At 41.7% G+C, this 20485-nt stretch overlaps 1 long non-coding RNA gene across 7 annotated transcripts in view; it reads left to right on the top strand.

Annotated features, from left to right (window-relative positions):
- The window catches only part of LOC144294023 (uncharacterized), a 62741-nt gene that overhangs the window by 22512 nt on the left and 19744 nt on the right, over nucleotides 1-20485 (top strand). For 5 of the 7 annotated variants that reach the window (XR_013361410.1, XR_013361409.1, XR_013361412.1 and 2 more), the window contains exon 6: nucleotides 15152-15344. This is a non-coding gene — a long non-coding RNA (uncharacterized LOC144294023). Of the gene's footprint in view, nucleotides 1-10823; nucleotides 10991-12139; nucleotides 12267-15151; nucleotides 15345-20485 lie in introns of those variants that run through there. The other 2 variants (XR_013361416.1, XR_013361415.1) reach the window with 2 other exon arrangements.

Raw genomic sequence — 20485 nt, forward strand, 5'->3', positions numbered from 1 at the left:
AGAAAGGGAGGAGTGAATGGGGCCAAAGACATATTTAAAGAGATAAAGATTGAGAGAATTTTCCAAAACGGATGGACAACACCAAACCACATACAAAAAGCTGAGAAAACCCTCCAAAAAGAAAGACAGAGAAAACTCCCCCCAAGCATTTCAGACTCAAACTGCAGGAACCAAAGGCATAGACGATCTCACAGGCAGCTGGGAACAAAAGACAAATGACATCCAGGGGGAGAGTAGAGACTTACTGGAGACTTCTAATCAGAAAAGCTGAAGCCAAGAGAACAAAAGATTGGCTATTTTAACATAGCAAGCAGAAAAAGAAGCTATCTTAAATTTTACATTCAGTTTTGCTCCACCACATCCCTCTTAAACCAATAGCAGGTGGTACCTTTATTGCATCTTCCAGCCAGGGGGATGTCAAGTCCTGGCTGAACTTTCTTTTACATTTGCAAAGCCCTCTAGGACAGTCACCTGGCCCACAGGACCACCCATTCCTTCAGCAGCCCTAAGCTCACTAGACATCCCAGGAGCAGCAACTTCACTCCTGATCAAAGTGGCAGTTCCCAGCCTCCATATCGCCTGGGAGCCTCCTGGGTACTTTAAAATATCAACCACACCCAAGCCCCACAACTAAAGACTCTAATTTCATTGTTCTGGGGGGTGTCTGTGCATTTTCCTTTTTAATTTAGCAAAAATAATTGGCGTGGACAGCCAGGTACCTTGCAACCTTTTGTTTAAATAGGATGCTTTCTCTTGTTAAGACGGATATGATTTAAATACTCACCTGTTGGGGCATCTGGGTGGCTCAGTTGGTAAGCGTGTGCTTCCGACTCAGGTCATGATCTCAGGATCCTGATATCAAGCCCTGCATCAGGCTCCCTACACAGCAGAGAGCCTGCTTCTCCCTCTACCTCTGCCCCTGTTCATGTGCTCTCTCTCTGGCTCATTCTGTCTCTTGATTAAATAAATAAAATCTTTAAAAAAAAAATACATAAATACCCACATTGTTTCTTCTGTTGAATATTATGTAAGTTTTCTAACTGTTTTAAAAATTAGTAGCTAGAACTGTCCTTTGGCAAGATTGCTATACAGCTGGCTTGCTCCCAAATTTGGATGCACTGTTGGTATCACCAGGAGAATTCTAAACTATTCTGATACCTAGATTCATAAGAGATTCTAATTTCCTTGGGATGGGTGACAGCCTGGGCATCTGGATTTTTATAAGCTCCACTGCTCCTGAGATTTCTAGAAGGTCCAAGTTCCTAGTAAGAGGTTGAGGAATTCTGGCCAACCAGAGATTGTCATGGAGAGCAAACAAGAACAGATGGCATCAGACGAACTCCTAGGCCTCTGGCCTGCGACTTGCCCCTGTATTTACTCAGCCACCATTTTCCTTCCCCAAAAGGGCATCCCTGGGACACCCTGTGGCCCCGCTGCATGTCAGCGTCCAGCTGGCTGCCTGCTTACTGCCGAGAGCTGCACCTTACAGGGACCTCACACATATTCCCCTGCTGTCTAGTGCCCAGCCACAAAACGGAAATCTCATTACATCAAAATTGAGGGAGTTGCCAGAAAACAAACGGTTGCTGCTGTCTGGGGATATTGAAAGCCCTGGGGGAGGGTGGATTCCTGAGCATTGCTGCAGGCTGTCACCACACTCAGCAGCTGTTACCATTGCAGGGAAAACCTGCCACCAGATTGATGGCTAAACTATGTTGTCCCCTTCCCCATCCTCTTCCAGTTGGGTAGGAAGAGGCGTCCCCCAGCCACAAATTTAGGGTCCTCAGCACACTAACGTTACCTCCTTGGCTTAAGCAGCCTCATTACCAGGATCATGTCATTCAGCCACGGGTGGACTTAATTGCTGTACAATTACTGTTCCACTGAGTTCTGTAAATCCAACTTCTGTTTTCTGATATTAATGCTTCAGGGACTGAAATAAAGCCACAATTCTTCTCATCTTTGCATTTTTGTTTTTTGTTTTTGTTTTTTTCTCCTTTAGTACCTACCTCTTCTATTAAGGTTCATAGTTTTTCAAAGAATGCTCCCCAAATCATACATTTATATCATCTGGGGTATCTGTGAAAATCTTAGATTTCTAGACCTACCACAACACCACTGAATCTTATCTAAAGTAGGAACAGTTACTGTATTCTTAAAAGTACCCCCAGGTAATTGTAAAGATTGAGAACCACTGATCGGAGGCAGTATCCTGGGAAACAAAGTTTCCTGAGGCTGGTTCCAGTGTGGCAGTTTGCTGGTTGAATGTCCTTGAGCAACCTCTCTGGGTTTCAGTATCCTCCTCTGGAAAATAGAGCTGAAGTATCATCTACCCTGTAGGATCGTTGTGAGGTCAAAATGAACCAGCATAGTTAGCAAGCTTAGATGAACGAGTACCAGGCACACAGTAGGAGCTCATCGCCACCAATCCATTCAGTAAGCAAAGATTAACCTCATTAAATGTCAAAGAATGAAGCAAAGCAGAGTATGTTAAGTGCTAAAAGTGTAACAGAAATATGTTCATTAAAATATAGCAGAGGTTAAGATACCTCCGGCATACCTGAGGCTGGAGGCTTTAATCGGGATATAAGCAGACCTCACCTTAAACTGAGAAAATTTCAGTCCATCGGTGTAGAGATCCAAGTCAAGAGTACTACCTAGCTGATTCTTATTTTTCTTTTTCATTTAATTATTTAATGTACATAATTTATGAATGTAATACATTATATATCACAGATGTCACATATGATATACATATCATATATACAATCATATATACATATATAGTTGAATATGAAAAATGAATAAAATTACACATGCTTTTAAAAAAAGGTTTACAGAAAAATCAAGTACGTGATGCAGAGTTCCTACATACCTCCTGCTTGCAGTTCCCCATTATTAACATCTTGCACTAGTGTGTAATAGGTATGTTACAATTCATAAATCAATACTGATACAATATTACTAATTAATGTCCAAAGCATAGATTAGATTTCACTGTTTTCAGTTCTATGGGTTCTGATAAATGTAGAGTGACATGTATCCACCTTATAGTATTGTACAGAAGTTTCACTTCCCTAAAACCCCTATGCTCCAACAGTCCATCTCTCCCCCACTTTACCTCAAACCTTTAATGATCACTGACCTTTTTATGGTGTCTGTAGTTCTGCTTTGTCCAGAATATCATAGAGTTGGAATCATGCAATCCAGCTTTTTCAAACTGATTTTCTTGATTTAGCAATAATGTTTGGTTCCTCCATGCCGTCTTATGGATTAATGACTCACTCTTTTTTATCATTACATAATATTCTATTGCACTTTAAAGGATGCAGCACTTTATGTACTCCCATATTGAAGGATGTCTTAACTGCTTCCAGTTTGGGGCAATGATTAATAAAATTCCTATACACATTTGTGTGCACGTTTTCCTGTGGACATGTTTTCAGCTCATTTGGGTGAATACCAAGGAGCGCAACTGTGGAATCATAGAGTGAGATTATGTTTAAGTTTGTGAGAAACTGCCAGTTTTCCTATGTGGCTGCCCTATTTGCATTCCCACTAGCAATGAACTAGAGTTCTTGTTGCTCTACATCTTTGCCAGCATTTGGTGGTGTCAGCGTTCTGGATTTTTACCATTTTAATAAGTGTGCAGTGATATCTCATTGTTGCTTTAATTTGCAATTCCATAATGACATGTGACGCTGAGCATCTTTACATAAGCTTATTTGCCACTTGTAAACCTTCTTTGAGGAGGTGTCTGTTCAGCTCTTTTTGCCTATTTTTTGATTGGGTGTTTGTTTCTTATGGTTTTAAAGGAACATTATATTTGCTTCATTAACCATATATGTGGATACAGGTCCTTCCCTGTATATATATTTTGCCAATATTTTCTCCCAATCGGTGGCTTGGCACTTCACTCCCCTAACAGTGTCTTTCAGAGAGCAAAAAAATTTAATTTTACTAAAGTACACCTTATCAATTTTTTTCTTTAATAGATTATACTTTTGTTGTTGTATCTAAGAACTCACCACCAAGCCCAAGATCCTCTAGATTTTCTCCTATATTATCTTCTAAAAATGATAGTTTTACATTTAGATCAAGGATACATTTTGAGTGAACTTTTTTGAAAGGTATGAGTTTTGTAATACCAATATGTATTATATTTTTAGGGATAAGCTTCCAGGATTGAAACCTTAGGGTCAGAGGGCTATGTAATTTTCATTTTCACCAATGTTCGTTTCACCAGTGTTTCACCATCCAGAATGAATGTTCAGAAAATGTATTAATATTCTACTTTGGCATTATAAAAACATGGGTGGAAAATTTTAGCCATATTCCCACTAGAAATTACTATTATCATTCTTAATCATTTTCTCAGTCTGATGAGTATGAAAGAAGATCACTGTGTTACTTGTATTTTTATTTCCTTTTAGTTGAATTTGAATGTGGGACTTGACCCCGGACCCGGGATTAAACTCTGAGCCGAAGGCAGACACTCAACCACTGAGCCACTCAGGCGTCCCTACAGTTTGTTTTTCCCCCCAAACATAGCCATTTAATTTATTTTTTTATGGACCACTTATTGACTTTATTTCCACCTGAAAGCATCAAGTATTGGCTAAAATTTATAAGGAATATTTTAACTAAAGAAATCAGAGTCATATGAATTACTAGACAACTCATTCTTAGAAGTATCCAGATATAAGAAAACCACAGAGAAACTAAGGTCACACTGCCTGGAGAAGAAAATATTGGGCAGGTGGTTGGCAGGTAGAAGGAAATAAAAAGTTATTTCAAATATTTGCATGATGGCCATCTGGAAAAAGGATCACATTAATTCTGAATGGTCCGCAAATGCTAGAGCTACTTCAAAGGAGAATGATAAATAGGAAGAATTGGACTTGATATAAGGAAGAAGTGTCCTCACGGTCATGTCGGCCTCAGAATTAAATGGTTGCTTAGGACTTAGTGTTCCGTGAAATTTCAGAAGATGGTCACCATAAAGATGGAGAACTGGAGGGAAATATTATGCACACATTGCTATCATTCAGAAAACCTGAAACCAGGGCACCTGGATGGCACCATGGTTGAGCATCTGCCTTTGGCTGAGATTGTGATCCTGGGATCAAGTTCTACATCAGACTTCTCAAGGGGAGTTGCTTCTCCCTCTGCCTATGTCTCTGCCTCTTTCTCTCTCTGTGTGTCTCTCATGACTAAATAAATAAAATCCTTTGTTTTTAAAGAAAAAAGAATCTGAAATCAGCTGAGGTATTTCAGAGAAAATGGGACCTCAGTATAAACAATTTCATGATCACAAAACTGTTGGAAGGGCTGGAGAAGTTAGAGGCAGGAAGCAGGTGTTAGCTTTCAGCTTCACTGCTACAATTATAGCCTCTTAAGATGGAGAAATGCTGCTATCCCACAGGGGGCAGTAAGATGTTGGACCTCACTGCTAACTTCCCAACTCTTCTGTAGCCGTAGGTCAGGTTAAGCTCAGGAAAACTCAGATGTGAAAGTTAAATTGCATCTGTGCAAAGCCCATGTCCATCTGCTGTCTGCACTAAAGGAAGAAGAAATGGTGTCTACCTCTACTCCACCTTTGTGTAAGTGCTTTTCATTAACAGAATGTAAATGACATCCATGGGGCTGGAAACCAGAGGTCCTGAGAAAGATATTTCATAGACTTCTAGCCCCTGAAGTATAGAGTTAGAAGAATGGGGCAGAAGAATGTTGTCAGACCACATCTTGTGTAGGGTTCCAGCCTCAGTTTGGGGACAGAAGGATCATTGTACTTGATGCTACAAGGCCTGCTTAAAATTTATAGAAGTGGGATTCTATAGAACTCTATATAGCACTTTTCTTTTTCTTTTAAATTGTTTTAAGTCTTCTCTACACTGTCTCTGAAAAGCATGAGCAACACTGTCTTTCTAAATGTGATGGAAACCCACCCACTCTATCGCTCTTACAGATTTTATGCAAATTGTACTTTAAAAAGGTGTCATTTCACTGAAGATGACCATCTTTGTGACTGCTGAAAAATAAACTTATTTAATTAATTTAACAATGTATTGAAGAGTACCTTATATGAGTTGTTAGAGTAGTTTAAAAGGCCAAGGCCTGGTTCACCACTGGTGTTGTAGGCATAGCCATGTACTGCAAGTCTTCTCCTTCCCAGCTACAGAATCACCATGGCGTCCTCTGGAGAGCAAGGAAATGAGGACCAGTGGCCTTTTTGGGCTAATCACATCATGCTGTGATTTGGGCTCTCCCATTTATGCACCAAATTTCAGGACTAATTCTCAAGATCACATTGTGAAGAGTATGGAATAGACTTGGTTGAAGAAAGGAAAAACTCACAAGAAATTTATAGTGTACTTCATTGTTCATTATCCTATTAAAAGGCATGTCAGAGCCAGTGAGGAAGCCAGAGTATCCCCTCTCACGCTTCATTCAAGAGAGATTTGCCATGAGGAGTGTAGCTAGTTGACAGCCTCCTCTTTGAGGGGCTCTGGGATCTCTAGTAAGGGCATGCTGTTCTCAAGCAGCCTCCAGTCAATGACTGAAAATCATACAGGTATAGAGCCTGGCCATTTTTGCCCAGTGTGGAACTCCTCTATGGCCAAGCTATGCTGGCTTTCTCCATTGGGCTGCCAAAACTATCTCAGAGCTCCATCAGGGGATGCACGGGAATAGTTCTCCAGGTACATATATGCGAGAATCCCAGGGGACTTACCTATGAATGAAATTGCAGAATTGAAAGGAATATTTTTTACCTGGCTTCCAAAGAAAGCTCCCATTATAGGTCACCTCATTCATTCATTCGAGCACTACAATTTCAAATCTGTAGTGTGTCACAGAGTTAATTTGGACCAAACTGTACTTAGGAATTTATAGTATTTCTAAAGCAAGATGAACCTTTGAGGACTAGCCTCTCACTGCCATTCAGAAATTATAAGTGTGATAAGCAAAAGATTATTCCCCAAGCTTATAAACCAAAGGCAACTGAACTTCTGTTGAGTTTGGGAGATGATGACAGATTTTCATCTAAAGGAAGACAGGACTCCTAAAGCAGCAAGAATGGCCAATGAAACTGAAATTGCATTCTTTTGTGAAGAGGATTATAAGAACTACAAAACTCATCCCATTTAATCCTGGTGGAAACCATGTCGGCGGTTCCTTTTTGCATACTGTTAAACTCTTTATTCTACTTGTAAGTACAATGCAACTGTCTGAGGTTCTTCCTCCCTCACCTGCCCACCTTCCACTTCTCTTGATACAAGTGTCCCGTCCGTAGTGTGGTCTGAGCTTTCCCTGCTGAGCCCCCCTGCCACTTACTTTTCTCAGATGCTATCCCCAATGCATGTCTCGCCCTTGGAATTGGGTCTCAGTGTGCACTTTCTGGATGACCTAAACAAATACAGCTGTGGCATCTGCTAACACAATGTAGGCTTTGTTCCAGAGGAAATAGCCCTTCCGTCTTGTCAGCTCTTCATTTTCACATTGCTAGAGCCAGGGGAGGGGGGCAGGGAGAAAAAGAATTCTTACTGCCAAGCAGTCTGAATTTGGAATGCCAGCTGTTTATAGGAATTGTCTGAGAAGCCAGCTGCTCTGAGTCTGTGGGAAATTTGACCTCTGAGATTATAGAAGATCCTATAGAAAGCTGATCTTAGATGTAGTTTCTTCTACTAGGAGAAAGGAAGTCCTGCTCCCAAGTGGTTGCTTGCCCAGGAAAGGCAGGGTAATTCCCAAGACTATTTGGGAATAGTTCTGCTCATTGAATAATGTGCCATCAACACTGTTCATTTTACTCATACGCCATGGTGGTTCTGCAGAGCAGGAGTTAATTAGGTGATCCTGGATTCTATAGCTTTCAATCCCTAATTTACAGTAAGGATATGTACGCATTTTCCGATCTAAAAAACTCTCAATTAAAGAAAAAAAAATCCCAGCTGGAGAGACACACGGTCACATGCATACCACTCTCTATGCTCCAATTCAGAAGCAAGTTTTGCTTGTGAATCACAGCACTGTTGGGTTTTGCAAGGATTTATTTTCCTCCATTTCCCTTCAAACATGCAGCTCAAGCCTTTTCCACCCCTAACACCATATAAGTGTCCTTCTTCCCTCACCCTTGTTTTGTTCCTTCTGATGCCAGGAAGACAAAATTAGCACAATTCCTCGCTTTGAAAAGTTGATTTATTCCAAGGAGCAGAGTGGAGTTCACATATCCACATATCTATACCCCTTTGAGTCAGGAAAAGAAGAAGAAACTGAGACACAAACGAGGTAAATTGTATTAAGCAAGTTATACAGCAGCTTTTCTAGCAAGAGGATCCACTCCTTGGGTATCTAATCTGGGTACATCTGCCCCTCCCTCAAAGTCTAAGCACACAGCTGCAAACAGGAGACAGAGAGGCATGGCGGCACGTAGCACAGCAGAGGTCACAGGATCAGCTAAGGGCTCCTTTGGCTCATAATACGTAGAAGGCAGCTAGACATTTCTTTGGTCCAGTGCTTCCACTCACAGATGAGGAACCAGAGGAAACTCTGAAACCTCCTCAGAGCTTACAACCAGTTGTAACCCACCAGAAATGTGATCCAGTTCCCTGACCCCAAATCCAGGGCTCCTCCTGGATTGCCTGATTGCTCCTTTGTCATTTAAGGTTTTTCTGCCTCACTTTCTCCAATTACTTTTGTGTAACTCTCACCAAGGATAGATGTAAACAAGGTGGCCCACATTTCCTCTTGACTCACAGCAAAGGTATATGATATGGTCTGCAGATATCACATGGATTGTCAACAGCACCGTCATCTTCCCCTGTGGGCCCATTTCTTATATATTTACTCCCTACCTTGCCTTCTTCTGTCTAGCAGGCCCACTAAAATCCACATGTATTGCTTTCTCCAGAGAGGAGAGAAGCCCATTTACAAAGTTGATGAGGGCATTGCAATCTTCACTCTTGATGAGCAAGAACAGGTAATGGTAGGCAACTACGCCTCAAAGTGCTGAATCGCTTCCTCTGTTATTACCTGTGGTCATTTGCATCATTGACCCCAAATATCTTAGCTCTTTCTGAATCCACACCCTTTTCCACATGTAGCAGCTTTGTTTTGCCACCTTAGCTTAGCTGGAACTACATTCCCCAAAATGTTCTTCTCTGTCTGGTCCCGGATTGAGTTTGCCAGAAGAAAAATTCTGTGAGTTTTAGAAAAGGGAAGGAAAGCAGCAGCCACTTATTTTATGCTCTGAAGGTGGGTGTGGGTTGGCACTGTGGCAGCTCCTGCATGTTCTCACTGACCTGCCCAATCCCCGAGTTGACATGGAGCGGCGACCACCCCACAGCCCCTCCAGCTCCTGCTACCAAGCCTCCTTCCCCTTCCACAGCTCTTGAGCCTCGGATGCATGCAGCTGGCCACACCAGCTGGGGTGGCAGCTTCTCCTCAAGCCCCCAGAGTCTGCATATTTGAAGACAGAGCCTATGTCCGGAAAGATTCCTATCACCTGTGCTGTATACTTCAGCTACTCTCTCAGTGACTAAATCACTGCAGAAAGGCAATATTTCTACTCAGCGATGGCAACTGAGGCTGTAGTAGCCAAGAAGAAACACATTTTATGCATCTGTAGACCATTTTAGGAGGAGACCAGAAAGATAAAATGTTCAGTGATTGGGGGGTGGGGGCTGTTTGTTCTGTTCAGCTGAATTATCATTATTGTCATCATTATTTCTGTTTCATTTCAAGTCTGTCAACTCTTATATGGAACAGTGACAGGATTTCTATTCTTATCCGTGGCTTCTGTTTTACCCCAACTGTAAATTTTTCTGTTGAATGTATGATCTAAAAAAGCAACAGAATTCTCAAGTTGTATTTCCCTATGTTCTTAGGACCGTTTTAGATCTGAAAGGAACTTCCTGAGTCTTATAATTCATAAAATGAGCTTAATACTTTACTGGGCCCAAATGTGTGTTACTGACCTCATTTTAGGCTAACAATAGCAACACACACTTATACATGCTTGCCACCTGCCTAGCATGATTTTGAACATATGATATAAATGCATCCACTTCCTAGGACAAAGTCACATAAGCAGGATATTATAAGTTTGCCCATTTTGTGGATGGGGAAATGGAGGCAGAGAGATTAAGTAACCTTCCCAAGGCTACGCAGTCTGTGGCACAGGAGAAGGTCAATCTGGCTCCAGGTTCCAGGTGCTTCGCCTCCAAATTCCACCCCCTCTTCTGTGTGCTCCACTGCTCCATGAAGCAGGGAATCTCTACAGACAGAACATATTGATGTTTAATACAAATCCCCCCAAACGAAACATTCCTCAAAATAATTCCTTTATTCTTCTGAACCCTTAGCCTTGAGCGATGCGCTCTGTTGTATTTAAGCACAGTTTCCATTTAATAAATGTCCTTTCTTTATTGACAAGGAATTTCATTAATTTGGTCATCTCTCGTGCCTGACGGAAATGATTATCCAGTCAGGAAATTAGAGTGAAGTGGGTTATTACTTGGGCAGCAAACAGAGCAGGAAAGAAAAAGAAAAGGGAGCTAGCTAAGTGTACAAGAGGAGCCAGGAGAGGGAAGCGAGGAAGCGAAGAATCCTGGTGCAAGCAGTTTTCTCTGTGATGCTCTCCTCCCTGTGGTCAATTCCCAGAGGGCCCAGGGAGCGACTGCTGCTAGGCTGACAACAGGGAGATCCCCCAGGGAACTGCAAGTTCCCCCTACCCCATGACATCCCATCGGGGAGCAATGAGACAGCAGCAGCAGCCGGGGATGGGGGCGAGGTGAAGTAGTGTGTCCTGTGTGTTTTAACTTCAGGCTCCAGGAAACTTCCCTTTGCTCTAGTTCCTCCTGGGGAGCCAAAGAGAAGGAGCAAATGAAAAGCCTTCCTTCAAACAAGCCCAGGAAGAAAGCCGCCTCATCCTTAGGGGGTCCCTGGGGGCAGCCGCAGTCCCCAGAAGCAGAGCATTTCTCCTGGTTACTTGGTGAGTTTCTATGAAACTATTTGACATGGAAAGACTTTGACTCAAGGTCTCTCCAGCTGGAGAAGAGTGTTTCCTCCTCTGGTCACAGGGGCCAGCTGATTTCTGCCCTGCCATTTGAGACCGTTCCCATCAGCTGTGCCCTGGCTTTGTCCACAGCCCCTCCCTGGCACTCGCATCCCCTTTGTGCCCCAGGTAGCTGATGCAGTTGCTTGGCTGGCTCAGCAGCTAAAGCTCAGTATTTAAAGATGTACACTTGAATGGCCTCCTAGCTGGCCTCCCCGTATTTCTTCCCTCCTCTCCCATCATCAGTCCAGCAACCAGAGTGTCTTTTTTAAAAACATGAATGCAATGATGCCATCCATTATCCTTGCTGAAAACTCTTTTAAGATTCTGGGCAAAATAATTCACATGGCCCATAAGGAGGTACAAGGAAAGGTCCTTGCCTACCACTCCACTCTTGTTACTCACTAGTCTCCCTATTCTTCTCTGTCTTCCTGTCACACCAGCCCATTTCCCCCAAGACAGCATGCTGCCTCTCACCCAAGGACCTATGCACCTGCTGCATTGTTAGCCTAGAACTTGCTCCATTCACAGCTCATTTTTACTTAGCTTTTAGGTTTCTAAGCTCAGTAGTCTCCACCTGTGCCTTCCTATTCTCTGCCCCAGGGGGCTCATCTATATGGACTACATTAATGGGTTGTTTTTTTTCTTCTTCTTCTTCTTCTTTTTTTTTTTGCCTTCTGGCCTCTGGAAGGCCCTTGAAGGGAGAGAAAAGAGTGAAGATAGGGCATTAATTTTCTTGGATCATTCTTTGTGAAGGTCAATTCTTTGCAACTGCCAAGGATACAGTATTGGTCAGCTGTTGCTGTGTAGTGACCCCAAACTCTCAATGGCATACAACAATAGCAACCATTTCTCAAATATCCTCAGAAGGGGTGGGGTGGGGGGCGGCTCCTGCTCAAGGCTGCTGTAGTAGTTCTTGGTTTTCTGTAACTTTATGTTTTGGCATCTTCAAAGCATGAACCAAACCAATGGCTAAAGTTTTTACACCTATATGACCCCTGTGTTATTTGCAGGTTGCATAGATATCATATCACAAACCCTCCAACCACAAATCCCCATATCTGTGTTTTGCTTCTGCCCAATTAGGGTATGTCCTCACCTAACAACTCCTCACAGCTGTAGTAATAAAGGCTCTCACCTCTGCTCACTCCCTCTGCCTACTGACTGACATGTGGCCTTGCATGACCCAGCATACCCCCTTCTCATAGCAGCTGTAAGTAATACATTCTTCTTTTATTTTTTTTTAAGTTTTGATTTATTTAAGTAATCTCTATACCCAACATGGAGCTCGAACTCACAACCCTGAGATTGAGAGTCCCATGCTTGATCGACTGTACCAGCCAGGCTCCCCAATAAACTTTTCTTTTAATGGCATTGACCTCTCCATGTTGTCACTCAGTCATACCTACAAATTAAATCCCAGGTAATTTAAAAACAGCTGTGCTCAGCTGGGTAGCTAGAGAGAAAGCCCAATCACTTATGTACTTTTGATGATTTACTTGTCTTTCTTCCCTACTACGCTGTTAGTTCCATGTTTGTTTTGCTCACCTTTACATTCTTATCACCTAATAAAGTGCCCAGCATGTTGTAAATCCTTGATAAATATTTATTGAATGAATGGATAAAATAGGCAGTCTGTATTCAATGCAGCCTTGTGCCCTAATGCAAAACGGGGCGGTTGGAGCTATAAGAGAGGCCGTTCTATTCTTTAGATGGAAGAAGAATTTTGAAAGGACATTGATTTCCCGTGAAGGCAGAGGTGACTGTGAACTGTCACTACATAAAAGTGACAATTTCTTGCTAAAACTAGCCAACTGAATGTGTACAAAACAGCCCTAACACCATCAAAGTCTGACCCAGGCAGTGGTGACCAAGGCTTCAAAGATGCCTGGGATGCTTTGCGATGCTCAATAGATTCTCACTGATTAACTGGGAAGTGGATTTGGAATGAAATGAGCAGGAGACTTTCTATTTGTTTGACCTCTTTGAGCCCTGGCATTCTTCTCTATAAAATGGGATCACATTACCTGCCTTAAGGGCTGCTGTGACAACAAAAAGACAATGCACATACCATGATTCACGTGCATTATTGGCTGTTTGGTGGTGGCTATGGTAGTGTTTGTAGTTGTTATTGCTCACAGCTGTGAGTGAGGACAATATGAAATGAAACATTTCATTGTTCTGCTTGTATGAACTCTCTTCAGAGCACATAGATGGTTTGTGCATGAAGAAGGAGGAAGGCGTGAGATGATTTGGGTGGGCACAGGCTGTGCCCTCTCATCCCTCCACCTTTGGTGGCCTCCAGTGCTGACAGAAGAGTAGGATTTGGGGCAGAAGAAAAAGAACTAGAGGAGGAGGAAGAGCCCAAGAGCCATTTCAGGGTACTTGGGCTAGGAGAGGCAGTGGGGCATATCAATCAAGGTCACATTTTGTGTCTTGTGTCTTCTAGACCTGGGTTTAAATCTCAGCTCGACTATGTTCTAGCTACATAACCCAGACACTGTACTTAATCTGTTTGAGCCTTATTCATGTATAATCAGGCCTCTGTAATATTCCCCTCACTGAATTATGGTATTAATTTAAATAATGTGTAAGGTTCCCAGCACAAGTAAAGTCTATTGCAATGTAGTAGTCACCACTCATGCTTCAAGGAAGAGCTCAGAGAAATAATGGAGTTTAAAATAGGTGGAGAGGGGTGCCTCGGTGGCTCAGTCGGTTAAGTGTCTGCTCAGGTCATGATCCCAGGGTCCTGGGATTGAACCCTGCATCAGGCTCTCTGCTCAACGGGGAGTCTGCTTCTCCCTCTCTCTGCCTGCTGCTCCCCCTGCTTATGCTCTCTCTTTCTCTCTCAAAGAAATAAATAAAATCTTTTAAAAATAATAAAATAGGTGGGACTCAGCCAAATTGTACCTACCCTCCTATCCCCCATGCCCACCCAACAAAATCTAGCTTTCGTATAAAACTCATCTATATACAGAAAACTAAAAATTACCAGCAAAGGATGGCTGCAGAGGAACTTTGAATCACACCAAACACCTTCAGCCAGGTTCCTAAAATTAATGCCTCAGAGTTGTATGGTCTGCTGTCCCACATCATCACCTGGGATTTCTCAGGCATGACCAGGTGAGCTGCTACGTAGTCCATCACTGTTTTGCGTGGACCGAAATGGGACCTCTTTCACTTTCAGGCATGATCCTCTCCCCTCCTCTCCCTTAGCCACCTAATCACTCCAGACTTTGTTCTGTTCTCTGTATCTGTGAATATCCTCTGTAAGCCTTCACCAGTGACAGGAATGTATGAGTCGAAACTAGTTTGTTCAGAGAAAAAACTTCTCTGAACAATTCACATGACAGTTCATCAACCATCTGGTACAACTTTTCAAGCAGGTTCAGCAGTTTTGAGGCCTTGCATTCATTTCTTGTTGCCGCTATAACAAATTACCACAACTTTAGTGGCTTTAGATGACACAAATTTATTCTCTTACCATTATTGAGTTCAGAGGTTCGAAATGAGTCTTCCAAGGCTAAAATCAAGGTGTTAAGAGGACTGGTTCACTCTGGAGGGTCTAGAAGAGAATCCATTCCTTGCTTCTTGCAGTTTCTGGTGGCTGGGGGCGTCCCTTGGCTTGTGGCCCCATTACACTGCTTCTGCTGCCGCATTGCCTGTTCGTCTTCTGTGTTAAAATCTCCCTCTGCCTCCTTCTTTTAGGGACATATTTTTAAATTCATTAATCTATTTATTTTAGTAATGTCTGCCCCCAACATTGTGCTTGAACCCACAATCTGGGGATCTAGAGTCAGGCTTTTCCAACTGAGCCAGTCGGGCACCCTTATAAAGACATTCTGATTACCTTTCTGGCCCATCTGGATAATCCATGATAATGGATTTAAGGTATTTCACTTAGTCACATTGGCAAAGCCCCTTTTGCCATGGGAGGTATCATTTGCAGGTTCTAGGGATTACAATGTGTATATCTTGGTTGGAGGAGGAAGGGCATTATTAAAGCTCATCTCACACACAAGCTGAGGTAATAAACTCACTCCTTCAATTTCAAAGAATGGTTAGTAACTGTACTCTTCCAATTTCCAAACTTCACAGAGTTTCACGCACCCCTCAGTTATTGAAGAGGAGAAAGAAGAAGCAAGGAATCCAGGAGAAAGAAAAATCACACAACTCTCGAAAAACAAACAAACAAATTCTGAACTATTAGTGACCAGAGCTGACGTTTGGATATCTTTCTCAAAAGAAAACAGAGTTTGCTTCCCTCTCTGGTAGAGTAACTGTTATAAAGGTATGTATACACATGATCACACACCTGGATAACTCATATACACAGTGCTTTTGAGGAGGTACCCTGCTCTCCTTGTTATTCACACAGCGCTCTCCTGCCACCCCACAAAGAGGTAGACTCAACTACATCAAGTCATTTCTTTCCCTAGAGATACAATGCCACACTTCTCACTGAGAGCCGCCACTGTCCCTCTGCTTCAATTATGAATGCTCAAGGATAATCCCAGAGTATGTAGCTCCGTTAGTTCCATTTAGCCATAGCGTAATGAGAGGAAGGAGAGAGCACACAGTTCCCCATCTGAACCATTTCAAACAATTTGAAATAGTCCCCTGGAATTAGGTGAACCAAAAGAGGTTATTAACCAAAAAAGCATTCAAGAAAAAGCATTCAATTTCGAAGGGGAAATTGTGCAATATGTGTAGGACCTCGTACATGCCTTTGTGTGTCTAGAAAGTAAGGAAGATGACATTTTCAAGAGAGAAACATGACTTGCAACTAATAAAACAAGATTCTGTGTAGACAGCAGTCTCATTGTATGCATATTTAACATACATGATTTCAAATGTAAACAGAGAACGTGAAAGTGTTGAAAATGTCACCCTTCTTTTAAATGTGTCATTGGATGGGTTCCCACTAGGCACACCCTGAGACAAGGATTGGATGCATGTAATTTATTTAGAAGGTGATCCCAGAAAGCATTGGTTTTGGAGTGGGGAAGTAAGAAAGGCAAGAAAAGGAAACTAATATAAGATGCATTACTCAGCAGAATATTGCTGTGAGCTAATGGAACTCAATCCCCTGGGGTTCCTCTGGGAGACTGGGTACAGACATTTCAGTGTCTCATCCAAAGGAAGAAGCAGTTGGGATATTTATCTTCCAACCTTGGTCCATAATTGGTAGGGGGCTGCTAGGAGGGCATGAAATCTTCAGGACTTCCAGCCTCCTCCAGTACAGGCTGAGCTTGCTCCACCACCAGAGAAAGCCCTCAGGTGGAGAGTTCCAAGTATCTGCATAAAAAGTGATCCATGGGCACAGAAATTATGAGTGAAGGACTTGTGAACTCTGAGTATGCAGACAGCGGCTGCCCCAAAGTTAGTGAGAGATAGTAGATGAGAATTAGCTATTTTCTCAGCTCTCTTCTTGGGGAAAGCCACTTACATATGTTTAAGATATATATTTTTCATAACACAAAACATCTACTTTACTGCTCAACTGAACAACCACAAACTGTCTTAGCATTTGGCGAGAACTTTCAGGCCCAAACATTTAAGAAAGCCTTGGCACCAGGGGCACCTTTGTGGCTCAGTCAGTTGAGCATCCAACTTGTGATTCCAGATCAGGTCATGATCTTATGGGTCATAGGATCAAGCCCCAAGATGGACTCTGTGCTCAACAGGGAGTCTGCTTGAAATTCCCTCCCTCTGCCTCTCCATCTGCACGTACACGCGTGCTCTCTCTCCCTCTCAAATAAATAAATAAATCTTTTTTAAAAAGAAAGAAAAGAAGAGAATAAAAGAATGCCTTGGCAGTCTCGTCAGCTTCCCTCTGCCAAGAAATCTGGTGAAAAGAAGAAAGCCAGGTAGGGGGTGGTTAGCAGATGATAGGAAATGTTGTTTTAAATAGACAGATGTGAGCCTTCAATTGTGTTACCCTGTAGAGCCGCAGAAAGGGCGTAGTTTTTAAAGAAAGAATCTCATAATTAATATTACTAGCAATTCGATATTTAAGTTTTTATCTTCATAATCCTTTCCTTTTACCCTTGTGGGAATTCTAGGAGAACATAGTTCTGGCTCATTGTGGGCACACGATGCATTTCAATTCTTGCTTTCAAAATTTGGAGGTGCTGGATAAACTAACATCATCAATATGATGTCTTGTATCCTAAAAATCAAAGCAAAGCTGGTTTAGACACCTGACATATTTCTTCCAAAATGCTCCCAAGGTGGAATCAATCCTTTAACTACCTTTGCCCCAAGAAACACTTCCTAAATCTGGGACTGGATTTTGGAGTACAAGGACACCCTCAACCAAGGATCAGTTGAAAGGGGTGCTGCTTCCCATGCAGCATGACTAGTGTATTCTAAAGGCACTTGATGTGAAACTACCTGTATATAGCATCTACTGAGAAGTCTGAACTTGACTGGATACAAGTGTGAAGCTGTATGATTTTTTTTTTTAGCCATTCTCTTTGGCCATTCTCTGTTGAATCTTCCTGTTGTTTATTCCAGGCAGATTCTATACTTTTCCATTGTTTGGGAAAATAGGCCAATCTACTATAAATCCCCAATCAAGTGTTCAATTTAGGGAAAGAAAAAAAAAAAAAGGAGTAGATTGAACTGTGGAGGAAGGGCAGTTGCAATAGAACCATCTTGTCCCAGCCCCCTTACCAGCCTCCTAAGTTCTTTTTGTCCAGCACTAAGAGGGACCCTAAGGGAGGAGGAAAACCAGGAAGAGATTTGAATCAGTGTGGGTGAGATGAGGGAGGCTCACTCCTGCCTGAAGGCTGCCATAATGGCCTGGTGCTGAAAGTTAGGCCATCCTTCAGTTCTGCTCTTGCCCAATCCTTCTCCTCAAAATCCCAAATCTCAATTGTAATCTCCTCCAGAGCCTCTAGACTTGGGTGTTTTCTAGGCACCTAGACGAATAGCAGAGCAAACCCCTTGGATTTCCTTTATCTATGCACCTCATTCTGATTAATCCATTTTTGTCACCCTGCAGTTGCATTGCCAGGACATAGGAGCTCAAAAGCACTGAATCATTATTTTCTTCTTCTAGCTTGTTCAAAGTCTCTTTCCTACAGCCAGTACACATAGCCTCTTACTACTAGGGTATTCTTGCCTAGCCAATATTCCTTGGCATGAGTTGCAGAAAAATAACTCAGCCGTGCTCATGGCCAACTCATTTCTCCTTGTCACATCAAAAGTAGAGGTGCAGGACATTCGGTGGCCCTCTCTTCACCCTGCAACCTCTAATTCTCTTTGCCACCTCCTCAAAAAGACTCAGGACAGTAAAATCAGCAAATGTGCTACAGATAGACTTCCAACTGCACACCATCCTACTAAAGTGCCCTGTGGGCATGAGAACACACAACAGCAGTTGTGTGATGAGGCCAGTGACTCATGACTTCAACAACTCTCTCTCTCCCTGTCCTAATTTCCTGCTTACATAGAATTCACAAGAAAACATAGATGGAGAAGATGGCTGAGGATAGGGTTCAGAGCAGCAGAATAACTTCAGATTTCTTTTTAAAATTTGCATATAGTTAAGTTCAATTTTTCAAGGAACATACAGTTCTATGCATTTCGACAAATACCTAGACTTGTATAACCATCACAACACTCAGGTATAGGACAGCATCATCACCTCCAAATATTCCTCCGTGCTTCCCCCCTATACTCAAGCCCTCCCCTCCCTTAAGGCCTAGCAACTACTAATTTGCTCTCTGATCCTGTAGTTGTATCCTAGAATATCATATAAATGAGATTGTATGTAGCCTTTTGTCAGGCTCCTTACACTTAGCATAACACATTCAAGATTCATCCATGCTGGTGCTTGTTTCAGTATATTGCTCCTCTGCACTGCTGGGTAGTACTCTGTTACATGATTATACCACAATTGTTTACCCAGGCACCAGCTGAAAGGCATCTTTTCCAATTTTTGTGAATTATGAATAAAACAGCTATGATCACTCATTTACAGATTTGGGGGAGGAGATAGCTAGGTCAAATGTCAACTATAAGTTTAACTTACAAGAAACTTCCTACTTTCTAAAGTGGCTGCACCATTTTTCATTCCTACCAGCAATGTGTGAGAATTTCAGGTGTTCTGCAACCTTACCAGCACTTGATACTCAATCATATTATCTTTTTTTTTTTAATTTTAGAAATTTGAATAAATGTATAGTGGTATCTGGTGATTTTCATTTTCATTTCTTTAATTACAAGTGATGTTAAGATCTTTTCATGTGTGCTGTGGTCTTGCATATAATTGAGGGAATAATCAAGTTCAAGTCCTTCAGTGTAACCTCTCAGTGTTTTGCATAGATTTGTCTATTTTTCATCTTAGTTCCATTAGTTTTTGCCTCGTATTTTGAAGCTCCAGTTTTAAGGAAGTACATATTTAGGATTGCTTCTTTTTAGTCAACTTACCATTTTTTAAAAGATTTTATTTATTTGTTTGTTTGTTTATTTATTTATTCATTCATTCATTCATTCATTCATTCATTCATGAGAGACACAGGCAGAGGAAGAAGCAGGTTCCCTGCTGGGAGCTGGATGTGGGACTTGATCCCAGGACCCCAGCATCACGACCTGAGCCAAAGGCAGATGTTCAACCACTGAGCCACCCAGGCATTCCTCAACTTACCATTTTATCATCATATGATGTTTTTCTTTATCCCTAGTAATTTTTCTGGTTGTGAAGTCTATGATGTTTGAAATTAATATAGTCAGTCCAGGTTTCTTGTCATTAATGTTTGCATAGTACATTTTCCCCCATGATTTACTGCTAACATACTTATATCATATTTAAAGCAGGATAATAATAGATAGCTGGTCTTCAATTTTTGTTGGCATTTTGCTCGTCCAATCTGACAATTATTGTTAATGTGCTTAGACCATTTATGGTTAATGTAATTATAGATATGCTATTGATCCATAGTTATTCAAATACTGTTATAGTTTTCTTTGAGTTTTTTCCTGTTTGGTGCTAACTGACCTTCTTGATACTGTAAGTTCATGTCTTTCATCTAATTTGGCTATTTTCAGACAATATTTCTTCAAATTTTTTTTCTGCAAGTCTCATTCATCTATTTTTCTGGTACTTCAGTAATGTGAATGGTAGATCATTTGATGTTCCTCCACAGGAGCCTGAGGCTCTGTTGATTTTTCTAAAATATTTTGTCTGTTATCCCAATGTGATAATTTCTATTGATACACCTTTAAGCTCATTGGCTCTTTCATGTCACTTCCATTCTGCTATGGATCTCATCCAGTGAATTTTTTCATTTCAAATACTGTATTTTCCATTTCTCAACTTTACATTTGCTTCTTTTGATGGTTTCTTATTTTGTGCTATCTTTTTTCTTTCCATTCATTTTAAGAGTGCTTAACTTTACCTCATTGATTATGGTTATAATAACA

This window comes from Canis aureus, chromosome 22 (genome assembly GCF_053574225.1).
Source record: "Canis aureus isolate CA01 chromosome 22, VMU_Caureus_v.1.0, whole genome shotgun sequence".
NCBI lineage: Eukaryota > Metazoa > Chordata > Mammalia > Carnivora > Canidae > Canis > Canis aureus.